This window comes from Glycine max, chromosome 20 (assembly GCF_000004515.6).
Source record: "Glycine max cultivar Williams 82 chromosome 20, Glycine_max_v4.0, whole genome shotgun sequence".
In the NCBI taxonomy this organism is placed as follows: Eukaryota; Viridiplantae; Streptophyta; class Magnoliopsida; order Fabales; family Fabaceae; genus Glycine; species Glycine max.
The window spans coordinates 5,655,516-5,670,534 of NC_038256.2; positions in this window are offsets into that span (position 1 = coordinate 5,655,516).

The following is a 15,019-nucleotide window of genomic DNA, read 5'->3' on the forward strand; positions in this document are numbered from 1 at the left end:
CAACTTTCACTAAATCTAACATGCCTAACTTTCCCTAAAACAAATGCCTAACTTTCAATGCATGCATGTGGAGTTGACAATGATGTGCATTTTTTTCTCCATTTTTTTTTCGATCGTACATTCTTCTAAGAAGGTTCTAAGCTTAAGAACCATCTACATTTATGAGTAATATCACTATTATGTGTATGATTTATACTAGTATCATAGTTTTTGACATTACGAAAAATAGGAACTCTCAATCATGCCTGGTTTCTTTGAGACAGATGAAAATCATTTTTCAAAGATTTCTCCCTTATTAATTTTATTTGTATATATTCAAAGAGTTGTGCTACTTCAATTTTTCATCAATAATTTTAACTTTTAACTCTTTCACATTGTGGTTAGATAGTTAGCATATTTAATATTATAATATATCAGATAAATGTGTTAGAGAAAGAAGGATGTATACCTTTTCAATGAGGTCGATGGTTTTGCTATATGTTATCTTTTTTCCTTGGTGGTCCGTGACATGAAATATTGTATTTCATTAGGTGAACAAGTTAGGGAGTGTTCAGGCACATGTGAGCATGAATGTGTGTGTGTGTTTGAGAGAGAGAATAAATATTGGTTATCTAAATCTCATGCCAAACTCATTTTCTTGACTATTTTGGATTAACTGTAAGACACACACACATGTTTGTTGTCCATGAACTCAAATGCAAAGACAACAATAAAGTACAAAAACCAAACCTTTAAAAACACTTCATACTTTCATGGATACATTCATATAGTTGAGAGGAAAAATGACAGTAATGGAGAGAAAGTTCATAACATCCAGATTTAATTAGGCCAATAACAAGTATGAACATGACACATCAGTGTAGTTATTACTTATTAATGCATTTCAAATAAAAGATCAATTCAGTCACAAACATACCATCCATAAACCAACCCCCTGTTAGTTGCTATTCTTGAGTTAGTTTTGTATTGAAAATTTGTAAGGAAATAGCACTATACCTCTAATTTATGGTTCTTTCTGTAGGAATTATACATATTTTTCTTTATTGTGTGATTTTATAGAGTAGAAACTCCATTTTTGTGACTTAATGTTGAATCCAACTCAGTTGCAGGCCAAAGAAGAGAAGGTTAAAGCTGCTGATGACTCGCTTAGCGAGGCAGATTGGCTAAGCAAGATGCATCCGCTTAGTGAGGCATCCATCTTGCTTAGCGGATGAGAAATCCTAGAAGAGGATAAGTCAAAGATCTGCACCCCCAACGTGTAGCCAGCTTGCCCAGTGAGGATGTTGTCTCTTCTCACGCTTAGCGCGTCCATGCTCGCTAAGCGAAAATTCACTAACTCGCGCTCAGTGAGACATGCTCGCTAAGCGAGCCTTCGGAAGCTGAAGAGTCCAAGAGCCTTTAAAACACCGAGGTTGGCGGAGTTTCAAACGGGAGACAAGTTTTGAGCAATAAAAAGAGCTTAGTCCAGAAAAACAGAGAGATTTAGGGTTTAGAGGTTGGAGGAGACATCCTCCATCATCTTCTTCCAATTTCTTTCACCAAAAATAATTTCTTTCTTGTAGTTTTGAAGCTTTGCTTGTAATGGAAGGCTAAGCCTCTTTGTTGGAGAGTACTACTGAACAATTTTGATGTAATATTCTCACTATCTATTTAATATTATTTCTTTGTGTTCATTGCTTCTGTCTATTCTTATTTTACATGCTTGTGGCTTGATCACCCATTTGTATCTGTAGTTAGGCTTTTTAGTATTTGGAAATGCTTTAAAACCTTATAACTTGATAGAGCAAGCTAGAAATCTGTATGTCTAGAAATGGAGTGCAGTGATCTAGTCCATTTTATACTGTAGGCTTAGTGCAACTCTTTTAGAACAAGTTTGTTGAGGGATCAAGGACAAAGTTTAAAGAGAGTTAGGCTCATTCATGTGAGGAATCATGGTCTGAGTAGTTTGTCAGTATAAGAGCACGAGGATAATGTAAAATAGAGAAAAACACATTTTATACATCAAGAGAAATTCAGTAGAACACTCCCCAACGCTTTTAACTTGATAATTTTCACTTTTTATAGCTTTAGACATTTTGTTTATGTTCAAATAGATTTTATAGTACAGAACTCAACATTTGCTTTATTTCAATCCTTATAAGTGTTTACATACTGAATGTACATGGTCTAGGTGAGACAAATTCCCCGAGGATACGATACTCGGTCTTACCGTTTTATACTACTTGTGCGAATTGGTACACTTGCCATTCTAACAATACCCCTATCAGAAGATATGTAAGCTTTGGTAATTATGAAGTCAAGGTCTGTCAAGATTTGGACAACTTCCAGCAGAATTCCAGGTTTGTTAACACTATCCATCTGTAATTTTTTGGGGGTCACAATATAAATTCATTAGTAGAGGATAACATTACAATTACATATTGCATTTACTAGTCTCCAACTAAATGATTCTTTCAAGAACTATTAAAAATGATGATATGATGACAATGAAGTTGGTATCCCTATGGTGCACATCACTTGCAAGGAACAAAGAAACCTTTTAGCATAAAGTGGATAAAATTTTAACAACAGTTTTATTTGTATAGTTTTCACATTGAATTTGTAAGTACTTTTCTTCATGAACTTCAAAAGAGGTTTCTGGAAAGGCTGTCAATGAGACAAACCACGACTATCTAGAAAATGGTATGATCTGAAAGTGTAATCGTGTTTGACTAAACTTTTGACTTTAGATTGAAATCTCTGAGGCCTAATGAAATATAATATAATTTGAAAATAATTAAAAATCAAAGCTCTAACTTGAAAAAAACTTAAAACTCCACGTAAGCTGGGCTTGCTAAGAAGCTCAATGCCAAAACACAAACCACAGCTCACAAGGAGATTATGGGAAAAAAAAGAAAATGTCATAATGTATTACTTTGAGAAATTATACCTTAATCAATGTACAGTCATGGAAACTAGCATTGTCCACAGAGACCCTACAAAGTGTGAACAATGTTCACTATCAACAAGTCATTTCTTTCAGGATTCAAGAAACTCCCATTATAAACCCTAATTCTACAAGGTGTTACTCTTGACCCCTTTACTACACTTGGGATTGAGTTGATTATGTCTTTTTTATAACAAGGGTAAGTCAGGAATTAAAGAAACTTTTTAAAATTCATATCTTGCTCCATTCTTGTTTAGTAAGGTTGAGTTAATACAGTTGATTGAAATTCAGGGAATTTTTCATTTGGGTACATATACTTAGGAAAATGATTAAATATCCATGAAAATCAACTCTAAAATTGATTTTACTATGATTATGATTAGTGATCCCTTTCCTTTAGTTAAAAAGAGGCTACTTAATTTCCTAACCATTTAAAAACAAACTTGTAGTTCCAGAGAATAAAATAGCAAACCTTGGAGGGTTCATTCTATTGGTGAAGTTCTCATACTCAGGATCAAAATATGGCCAACAAACTTTAGCCATTAAACCAACTTCTCCAATCAACGAGCTTCTTCGTTTTCCTGCATGAATGTGAAAAATTTAGTGATTTAATAGTTTAATTTCACAGCCATACTTTACATCAGTCCAACAACGACTAGTTAGCAATAACAAAACTATATAGTTTTTGACTTTGGTGCAATGATAAGTAGCATTACTCAATATAAATGTTCACATAGCAGTAACAATGTTTGTTATAGAAAAGTTCAGCGTTTAAAAGTTCACTGCCTTAACTTATAAGCTATTCAGTGACATGGCTCCACCCTCCCATTGAGTTTGTAACTTTGACGCAAGAACGACATGTTAATACATAATGAATAGTATTAATTACTTAAAAATTGACAATAAACAAAATAGAAAAATAAAAGCTTCATATCAAAATACATGAGTATAGTTGTCAAACCTATTTATGTGGATGTCAACCATGCTATCATCAATACTATCCAAATCCTGAACTCCACAATGACCTGCAAAATGGCCAGCTTTTTTGCACAAAAAACTCTTATCCTATCGACACAAGTACCCATTGCGAATACAATGCATTGTCCAAGGCCTTTGATGCAGGCAAAATGAAATATAAAAATATGTATATTTATTCTCAAATAATTGTCTATTAATGTACAAACTTGTTTCTAATGTTTAAAGTAAACATCAAATACACCATAGTGGTTCGTCTTATAACATCTACACCTTTCTAAATTTAGTGTTTTTAACTTTTACAAAATATGTTGCCCATTTCTTGCGAATTGTTGTTATGGTCTCGACATTCAATGGTGTCCCATCGCCGAACCACTACAAAATATGAAATATACAAATTAGTGACATACATGTAAAATGAATAAAATGTGATAGTCAACTAATAATTTAAAGTTGTTAAAGTTAATATACCATGGTCCAATCATTCTTTAAACCCCCTCTTACTATGTTCCACATCCAATGCATGACATAATAGCCATTCTCAAAGCCTCCGCTTTGAACATGGCTCTACAATTAACAAGAAAAATAATTGAATTTAACAATTACAAAGTTACAAAACATCACTAGTCGGAAAAAAGCCAACCAATTAAATACTAACTTTTACTTCAATCCACTGAGGACCAACTTTATCAGTTTTACCATCCACAGTAGTCTTTAATGTCTTCATCGCACTGGTTAAAAAAACATCAATGTATATACCACGATAACACTATTTATCTATCCAAGTTTCTTTTGTACTAAATCAATTATGATACAAAACTTAACTTGTTAACTTCAACTTTGATATGAATATCATGCTTCTTACACAACGAATAGAACCAGACGACAACATCATTCCCAAGACACAGAACAAGTAGCTGCCAATGGGCCCTGAATTCGACAATAATTAGGTACATACTAGGTGAAACATTTTTTAAAGTCATTTCATAAATTATACTTACTGATTCACGTAAGCTTCTAGGTAGACCTCTCGTTGGAAATCCTTCACCCATGTTTGAATGTAATGTTGACATTCAGCATGTTTATCCTTTACATGGTGTATGGACTAAGGCTCGAGGAATCCATACACCGAACCATGCCCTAAGCTTGAACTCCACTCATCCAGAAACCTATTTGTAACATTTGAAATGAAAATTAACGATGATGTATGTCATATGAATATTAATTATTAGTCAATGATATGAAATTTACTTACATCATCCATAACTGTAGTATAGCTATGTTCAAACATTTATCACCTGATATTATTTCATTTACATAAGTATATGTTAAGAAGAAAGATGCACCTAAATTTGGAATCCCAAATTTAGTCCCATCCCACAACAGCTCAACAGGCTTCTCGTAAATATCATACAGGCTCTTAATCAAGTCACACAACGGATCATCTGTAGCAACATTATTTGACCTTTGAACAGGTCCAACCAATTTCTTAGGACTAATATGTGAATCCTATATGGTCAATGAAAATAAGAATTAAAGTAATGTTAGTAACTAATATATATCAATCTACGATTGTCTTAATACATTTTAAACAAAGTAAAAATTACCTTATGTGATACAAGTTTCACAAGATGCGTCGGCTATGTAATGAATGTGTCAAGGGCCTGTCTGACATACTTAATTTCTGACGTCGGGAACGAGACTTGAGCGTCACAATCAAAAAAAATTTCAACATTGACCCTTACCACATCATCTGTATAAGCCACATTGTGTATGGTAGACCCCCCCGTCATATATTTTTCCTAATGCCATCAGGTGTGTACAACGGTCACCTTGCACATACAACCCCAAAGTCGACATCACATAAGCAACATGCTCTTCCCCTGATACATTGATGGAAGTTTCAGCATTGCTTCCCTTTGTGATGCAATCCTCCCTAGGAAGGGCCAGTTACCAGAGCCATGAGCAAGAGGCTCCAAGAGAATTGGGCTAGAGCTACTGAAGAAGGCCCTAGGGTTCTCATGAACCTCAGGGTAGATTTTTGAGCCCATGGGCTAAGGATGAGTCCACTTATCTTTGTACATATTAGATTAGGATTTCATTATTTTTGGTCCTTGTATTTAGGGTTCCATAATGTAGGTAGGGTACCCTAGAAATGTAGGATTTTTCAGCCCTTGTATTTTAGGGCACCTAGACTAGTTTTTGTATCAGGGGTAGTTTTATAATTTCACATGCATTAAGTGAATATTTGATGTGTGTTGGGCACTAAATTTAATTGAATTGGGAGAAGCCCAATCCAATTAAATTTTAGAGGGGGAGGTGAGGATTTGCTTGCTACACCCAATTGCCACATCATATAGTCACACTTTGTGCATGTCCTTCATGCTTTACATGCCTCATGACACCTAAACACACTTAGTGGAGAATCTTGGACTTGATCTTGGATTAGTGGGCTGAGCCATAACTGAAATTCACTAATCATAACTAGTGAAATTTTGGCTCCACAAATTCAATTTCAAATTCAAGTGAAATTTGAATAGAAATTCAAATTTTCCTCCAATTTTGTGTGGCACTTAGGCTATAAATAGAGGTCATGTGTGTGCATTTTTTCAACTTTATTCATTGAAGAATTACACTTCAAAGTTCAGACCTCTTTTGAGGCACAAATTTCATGCTCCCTTTCTCTTTCTCCCTCTATTCTTCTTCTCCTACCTTCAAGCTCTTATCCATGGCTCCCTATGGTGGTGAACTTCTTCTTGACTCATCTTCTCCTTGAAGTGGCATCTCTAATCATCTTTATTCCTTCTTCATTCCACTGCCATTAAACTTCAACAAGCAAAGGACTCCATTGATGAAGAAGATCCAAGGCCTACAAGCTTCACATAGGAGCTACATCATGTGGTATCAAGAGCATCTTCATCTAGGTGATATTCTTTTGCTTCCTCTATCTTTTTGTTCAGTCAATACACTTTAATTCCTTGTTCTTCATCTTATTCTACATGTATATCCTCCATTGTCTTGTGGTTTGGTGCTGTTTAAAGTAGATTGAAAAAAATAAACCGATTAAATCTTAGATCTACACTTGTTCTTGCATTTCTATGGTTCAAATTTTATAGATAAACTCTTGAATCATGTTTTTGTGTTGATTTTAGGTTCTATCATTTTTCAGTCATAATCTTCTTGTGCTGAACCTTTAGATCTAAATTTTCTTCCAAAATATTGATTAGAAAAAAAACACAAAAATCTAAGTGTAAATCACTTAATTCATGTTGTCTTAGAGTCATGTTTAATCATAATAATTGTCACATTATGTTCTAAGTTTGTGTTGAATTTTTATTTTGTTGATTGAATTCTAGATATATTTGTTCATGTATTCTTTTCATTCTTAGCCTATCTTTTGAATTTTGAGTCTAATTCATGCATGTTATTTAGTTCATAAGATGTTCTAAATCAATTCCTAGAAGTAGTCTTGTTGTTGAACTTTTTTTTTTGTTTTCTAAGTTTCCTACATGATGCCTATGATGAAGTTGAGTTGTGGTGCTGAGTTGTGGCTGGATTTGTGAATCAAATAAGTCTTAAGCTCTATTGAATTGTGTTATTCAAGATAATCGAGAATAAGCAAACACAAATTGTAACTATCCAAGCCTTAAGCAATATAAACACTACTCTTGATTTCTAGGTTGAAATCGCTGGTTCTGGCAGCTTGAGCATACGAACTTGAATAAATTATTGGGAATTGGTCACTACGAATTTTGAGCTGAAATTTTAATGAGTTTTCTAGACATTTGGATCAAAATTATAAAAAAGAACCAAGCAATTTGGATTAAAGGAAAAAATAATAAAAGTCACACAAGTTGGCAGAAAAATCAGTGTCTAGGAAAAAAAAAGAGAAAGGGAAGTGTGCTTGTTGTTTTGGCTCGAAATTTGTTCTATAATTGGTGTCTATTTTATACCAATCTTAGTTCTGAAATTTTAATTGAAAATTAGTGTGAAAACAAGTTCCAAAACTAGAGGTTTCTTGAGTCTTTTTTATAGTTTTTTTTCTCTACTCTAGAGTCATTCTAAGTTTCTCTTTGAGTCCTAGTTTGCTTTTATGTGCTATTCATTGCTTTAATTATTGAATAATCCTTGAAAATTTTTCTTGTTAAAACTCTACTGGTTTAGCTTTCATTTTATTGTTTTGGTCTTTGGTTATTGCTTGTCTCTTTGTTTCCTTGTTTGTGAGTTGCCATATAGGGAATTGGAAAGGAGGATTGGTGCCATCCCTTGAAGAATTTGAGTCAAGAAGCAAGGGGAAAACCACCTTAAGAGCTATTGGACTAAGAAGCACTCCAAATTGAGTGAATCACCAAAGAGAGAAAAACCACCAAAATTGAGGACCTTTTTGTAATTTTGTAATTGACAATTTACTTACTTTCAAATTTTGTAACAAAAAGGCCTTTCATTGGAAGTAAGTTGGGAGCCTCCAATACATCACCCTACTTCCATTTGTGTGTAATAATTTTAGGCAATTTTCCCTTAGTATTGTGAGTGTTTTGTTGGGAACCTTAAATGTGGTCATCCAAACACTCTTAGGATTTGCCTAGTTTACATTTCTTGCTTACTTTCATAGCTTATTTCCTTTACCATCCATTGTCAAACCGCCTAGATAGCTTACCTTTTACCAATTAGTTTTTACCTTATCTTTCACACCTCTTTTAGTGTTTATTTTTGCTAGTTTCAACCATAGTTTCTTTTACCTTTTGTTTTCAAACCCCCAAAAAGAAAGAACCATAAATTAGGAGCCAACATGAGTCTTCATTCTTCATCTTGTGCTAATGGTGAGGGTTCTACTCCTAAGGACCCCTTGTATAAGATATTAGATGAGTTGTGATCCCTTAAGTTGTGGAAAGAAAACCAAGAGAGAAAAGAAAAAGGAAAAAAAAGAGTGGAAGAAATAAGTCAAGATGAAAGAGAGAAAATAAGAGAGGAAGAAAGAAGAAAAATAATGAAGGAAATGAAAAGAGAAAAACATGCCTCCTATAGTAGTCATGACTCTTGCAAGAGTTTAAGTGAAGAACTTAGCGACTATTGTAGAGGGCGCCATAGTTCACATACTAAACATCACCCCCAAAGAAGAGAAAAGGATAGAAGGCCTCAAAAGGTTAACATTAGCCTCCTATATTTCCATGGAAAAGATAATGTTGAGGCCTACGTAGATTGGGAAATGAAGGTTGAACAACTCTTTGCTTGCCATCATATTAGCGAAGAGAGAAAAGTTCCATTGGCTACCCTTAGCTTTCAAGTGTATACCCACTATTGGTGGACTTCCCTTTTAAGGGAACGAAGGATTCATGGGGATCCTCCAGTAGAGTATTGGAATGATCTTAAGAGTGCCCTTAGGAAGAGGCATATTCCCTCCTACTATGAAAGGGAGCTTATGGACAAGCTCCAAAGCTTAGACAAGGGAGTGTGAGTGTTGAATAATATAGACAAGAAATGGAACTACTCTTTTTAAGAGTTGGACTTAGGGAGGAGGAAAGAATAAGCATAGCTAGGTTCCTTAGTGGGCTTAATATGGAAGTGAGGGACAAGGTTAAACTCCTTCCATATAGGGACCTAGATGAGCTAGTCCAACTTTGTATAAGAGTGGAGCAACAACTTAAAAGAAAGCCTTCTTCAAAATCTTATGGCTTTCACTCTTATCCAAGGAAGGACCAAGCCAAAGGAATTTTGGGGGCTGCACCTTCAAAATCCAAGGAAGGTAAGGGTATGACCATAGAGAAATACACCCCTAAGACTAGTTCCCGAGAAAGGACTAGCAACATTAAATGCTTCAAATATCTTGAGAGAGGTCACATTGCCTCTCAATGCCCCACAAAGAAAACCATGATTATGAGGGGTCAAGAAATTTATAGTAGTCAAAAGGAGACTATTTCTTGCCCTTCCTCTAGTGGAAGTGAAGATGAAGTAAGGAGTGGAGAGTCTAGTGAGGATTTCTACCCCCATGAAGAAGGTGACCTCTTAATGGTTAGAAGGCTTCTTGGAGGTCAATCTTGTGATCTATCTCAATCCCAAAGAGTCTTTCATATAAGATGCAACATTTTAGATAAAACTTGTTCTCTCATCTCAAAGAGGTGTAGACTTTATCTTTGTGGTGGTGGATAGGTTTAGCAAGATGACACACTTTATACCATGCCACAAGGTGGATGATGCTTCCCACATCTTAAAAATCTTTTTCAGGGAAGTTGTGAGACTCCATGGTTTGCCTAGGACCATATTGTCAGATAGAGATGCTAAGTTCCTTAGCCACTTCTGGAAAACCTTATGGGCTAAGCTAGGAACTAAGCTTCTTTTCTCTACCACTTGTCGTCCACAAACTAATGGGAAAATAGAGGTAGTGAATAGGTTTTTATCCACCCTTTTAAGGGCTCTTCTGAAAGGCAACCATAAGTCTTGGGATAAGTATCTTCCTCATGTAGAATTTGCCTACAATAGGGGGGGTTCATAGAACCACCAAGCAATCCCCTTTTGAGTTTGTCTATGGGTTTAATCCCCTAACACCCTTAGACCTTATTCCCCTCCCACTTGACACTTCTTTTATACATAAAGAAGGGGAATCTAGGTCAGAGTTTGTAAAGACGTTGCACGAGAGGGTTAAGAACCAAATAGAGAACGAAACAAAGGTGTATTCAACTAAAGGCAATAAAGGAAGAAATGAGCTAGTTCTTAATGAGGGGGACTGGGTTTGGCTTCATCTTAGGAAGGATAGATTCCCTACTTAAAGGAAATCCAAGCTTAGCCCTAGAGGGGATGTACCTTTTTAGGTCTTGGAGAGGATCAATAACAATGCCTATTGGTTGGACTTCCCAGAAAAGTGTGGAGTCAACACCACTTTTAATATTTCTAATTTAATTCCTTTTTCAAGTGGAGCTGATATTGAGGAGGAGGATCCAACAGATTTGAGGTCAAATCCTCTTCAAGAGGTAGGGGATGATGCAATCCTCACTAGGAAAAGACATCACATAAGCAACATGCTCTTCCCCTGATACATTGATGGAAGTTTCAACATTGCTTCCCTTTGTGATGCAATCCTCCATAGGAAGGGACCAGTTACAAGAGTCATGAGCAAGAGGCTCTAAGAGGATTGGGCTAGAGCTACTGAATTTGGCCCTAGGGTTCTTATGAACCTCATAGTAGATTTTTGAGCCCATGGGCCAAGGTTAGGTCCACTTATCTATGTACATATTAGATTAGGATTTCATTATATTTGGTCCTTGTATTTAGGGCTCCATAATGTATGAATGGTACCCTAGAAATGTAGGATTTTTCAGCCCTTGTATTTTAGGGCATCCAGACTAGTTTTTGTATTAGGGGTAGCTTTGTAATTTTACATGCATTAAGTGAATATTTGATATGTGTTTTGGGCAATAAATTTAATTGAATTGGGAGAAGCCCAATCCAATTAAATTTTAGAGGGGGAGGTGAGCATTTGCTTGCTACACCCCATTGCCACATCATATAGTCACACTTTATGCATGCCCTTCATGCTTTACATGCCTCATGACACCTAAGCACACTTAGTGGATAATCCTAGATTTGATATTGGATTAGTGCGCTGAACCATAACTTAAATTCACTAATCATAATTAGTGAAATTTTGGCTCCAAAATTTGGCTCCACAAATTCAATTTCAAATTCAAGTGAAATTTGAATAGAAATTTAAATTTCCTTCCAATTTTGTGTGACACTTAGGCTATAAATAGAGGCCATGTGTATACATTTTTTCAACTTTGATCAGTGGAGGATTACACTTAAAGTTCATACCTCTTTTGAGGCACAAATTTGGTGATTCCTCTCTCTTTCTCCCTCTATTCTTCTTCTTCTACCTTCAAGCTCTTATCCATGGCTTCCTATGGTGGTGAACTTCTTCTTAATTCATATTCACCTTGAAGTGGCATCTCCAATCATCTTTATTCCTTCTTCATTCCGCTGCCATTAAATTTAAGGAAGCAAAGGACTCCATTGATGAAGAAGATCCAAGGCCTACAAGCTTCATATAGGAGCTACATTATGATGATGCAATCCTCCCTAGGAAGGGACTAGTTACCAGAGCCATGAGCAAGAGGCTCCAAGAGGATTGGGCTAGAGCTATTGAAGAAGGCCCTAAGGTTCTCATGAACCGTAGGGTAGATTTTTGAGCCCATGGGCCAAGGTTGGTGTTAGTCGCTTGATACGACTAACTTTTGTATAGAAAGCCGCGCGCTAAGCGCAAGATCAGTGTGCTAAGCGCAACAAGTGCCTTCAGCCAGGCTAAGCTCGAGACTGGTGCTAAGCCCAATTTCACTTACTCGTGCTAAGCGCGAGGGTGGCGCTAAGAGCAACATCGCGATTTTAGAGCCTATTTAAAGCCTGTCTTGTGCAGAATTGGGGTACCAACTTTTATGAGACTTTGAGGACAGTGTGCAAAATGACCAGGGCACATAATTTCAGAGCAGCCACAGGCCTATTTGGGGAAAAGAGCCCTAGAAGCAAAAAAGAGGAGCAACTTGTGCATTGAAGCCTGGGTTTTGTCATTTGAGAGATTATTGAGTAGAGAGTGAGTGTGAGATGCTGAGAAGATGAGGAGGAATCCCCCTTCTTGTGTAAGGAACTATCATTCTCTGCTTTTAATCTCATTTATTATTAGGGTTTCTTTGTAATGGCTGGCTAAACACCCTAGTTGGGGATTTCTAATGAATAGCCGATGTAAATACCTAATATCTAATTGATTATGTTTTCTATGTTCAATGCTTCCTTCAATGCTTAATGTTTGTATGCTTTTGGTCTGATCACCCACTTGTGTGCACAGTTAGGTGACTTTAGCATTGAGAAATGTACTGTTGCCTTAGAACTTGATTGAAGCATGATCGAAACTTAATCTTACATGAGGGATCTGCAGGTTAAGTTTTGGTCTTAATTATGCTATTATAATAATGATGTTTAGTTTAGGCCTTGTCTTACATGAGAGATCTGCGAACAAAGCTTAGCCTAAATTAGGCTACACTTTCGTAAGCTACTTGACCTGAGTCTAGTCTTACATGAGGGATCTACGGACGAAACTCAATTTAAGTTAGTCTAAACCTAAGAGGGCTGTCTAAATCAGGTGGAGTCTTACACGAGGGATCTGCGGACGAAGCTTGGATATTCAGCCTGACGAGGGATCGAGGGTTTAGTAATTTAGGCTATAGCATAGAACACAAGAGCATGATTGATTAGAGAAATATATTTCTATCCATCAGCTTGTTTGTTAGAAAGACCCAACAAATCTACCTACTGATGTCATTTTATTTACCTTGCATTTTATAGTTTTAGCATACAAGTTTAGTTTAAATTCTGCTTGAAATGATCACTTATACATGTTCTCTCAACAATGCTTCAATTCTGAACTTAATTTAGGCTAACATTAGTTCCATGTGTTCGATACTTGGATTCATCCGTTTTAATTTTAAATACTTGACGATCCAGTGCACTTTCCGGTTAAACTCCCCATTGAAATTTCCCTGAGACATAAATGCACAAAAAGTAACTACATTAGAAATGTTTTGCAGGACTTAGAGGCAACAACAATTCCAGAGGAAGAACCTCAATCTTCTGAGGCATGTTCTAGTTTTGCTATTGCAGAACATTCTCATTTAGATCCTACTGAAGACTACATCATGGCTGAAGAGCCTAGAAGAGTTACTCTGGAATATTATTCAAGTTCTAATGTGCCACAATTTTTCACCAGCATTGCACAACCAGAAGTTCAAGCATAAACAATTACTTACCTACCATCATTGATTCAGTTGATTCAGAATAATTTGTTTCATGGATTACCAAATGAAGACCCATATGCAATACTGTTAGGTTGGCTAGAATGCCTGAAGATGCAATCCGATTGAGCTTGTTTTCATTTTCTTTATCGGGAGAAGCCAAAAGGTGGCTTCATTCATTCAAAGGTAATAGTCTTAAGACATGGGATGAAGTAGTTGAGAAATTTCAAAAGAAATATTTCCCTGAGTCTAAGACTACAGAAGGCAAAGCTGCTATCTCTTCTTTTCATCAATTTCCCGATGAATCTTTGAGTGATGCCTTGGAAAGATTCCGTGGTTTATTGAGAAAGACTCCCACTCATGGATTCTCAAAACCGATACAACTCAATATATTTATAGATGGGTTAAGACCGTAGTCCAAACAGCTATTAGACGCTTCTGCAGGTGGGAAAATTAAATTGAAGACCTCTGAAGAAGCCATGAATCTCATTGAAAATATGGTTGCAAGCGACATTGCTATTTTGAGAGATAGAGCTCACATTCCTACCAAAAAGAGTTTATTGGAGTTAACCTCCCAAGATGCATTGTTGGCACAAAACAAATTGTTGTCTAAGCAACTGGAAACCTTGACTAAAACACTAAGTAAGTTGCCAACTCAAATTCATTCTACACATACTTCACATGCTTCTGTTTTGTAGGTTGCAGGATGTACCATCTGTGGGGGAGCTCATGAATCTGGATGTTGTATTCCTATTGAAGAACACCCCACTCGTGAAGTTAATTACATGGGAAATCAGCCCAGAAACAATTTTAATGCAGGAGGATTTTATGGATTCCAACATGGCCAGCAATATAATCAACAGCAGGGACAATGGAGGAATCATCCTGGAAATCAGTTCAATGGAGATCCAGGTGGACCATCCACAAGGCCACAACAACAAGGGCCTAGTCTCTATGATCGCACAACGAAGCTGGAAGAGACTCTAGCTTAGTTTATGCAGGCTTCTATGTCAAATCTGAAGAGCATAGAGTCCACCATAAAGAATCTTGAGGTCTAAGTGGGATAGCTTGCAAAGCAATTGGCAGATAGATCATCAAGCAGTTTTACAGCTAATACAGAGAAAAATCCCAAGGAGGAATGTAAAGTTGTGATGACTAGAAGTAGAATGGCAATCCAAGGAGATGATAGTGAAGCTGGAAAGAAGATGGAGGAACATAAACAACAGCTAGCACCTAAGTGATCGAGGCTGTACCCGAATCAAATAAACATTAAAATGTAGTAACTAGGAAGTGATCCTAGGTCGTTTTCCACGAGCAATGATAAACAAAATGTTCATAATTGATA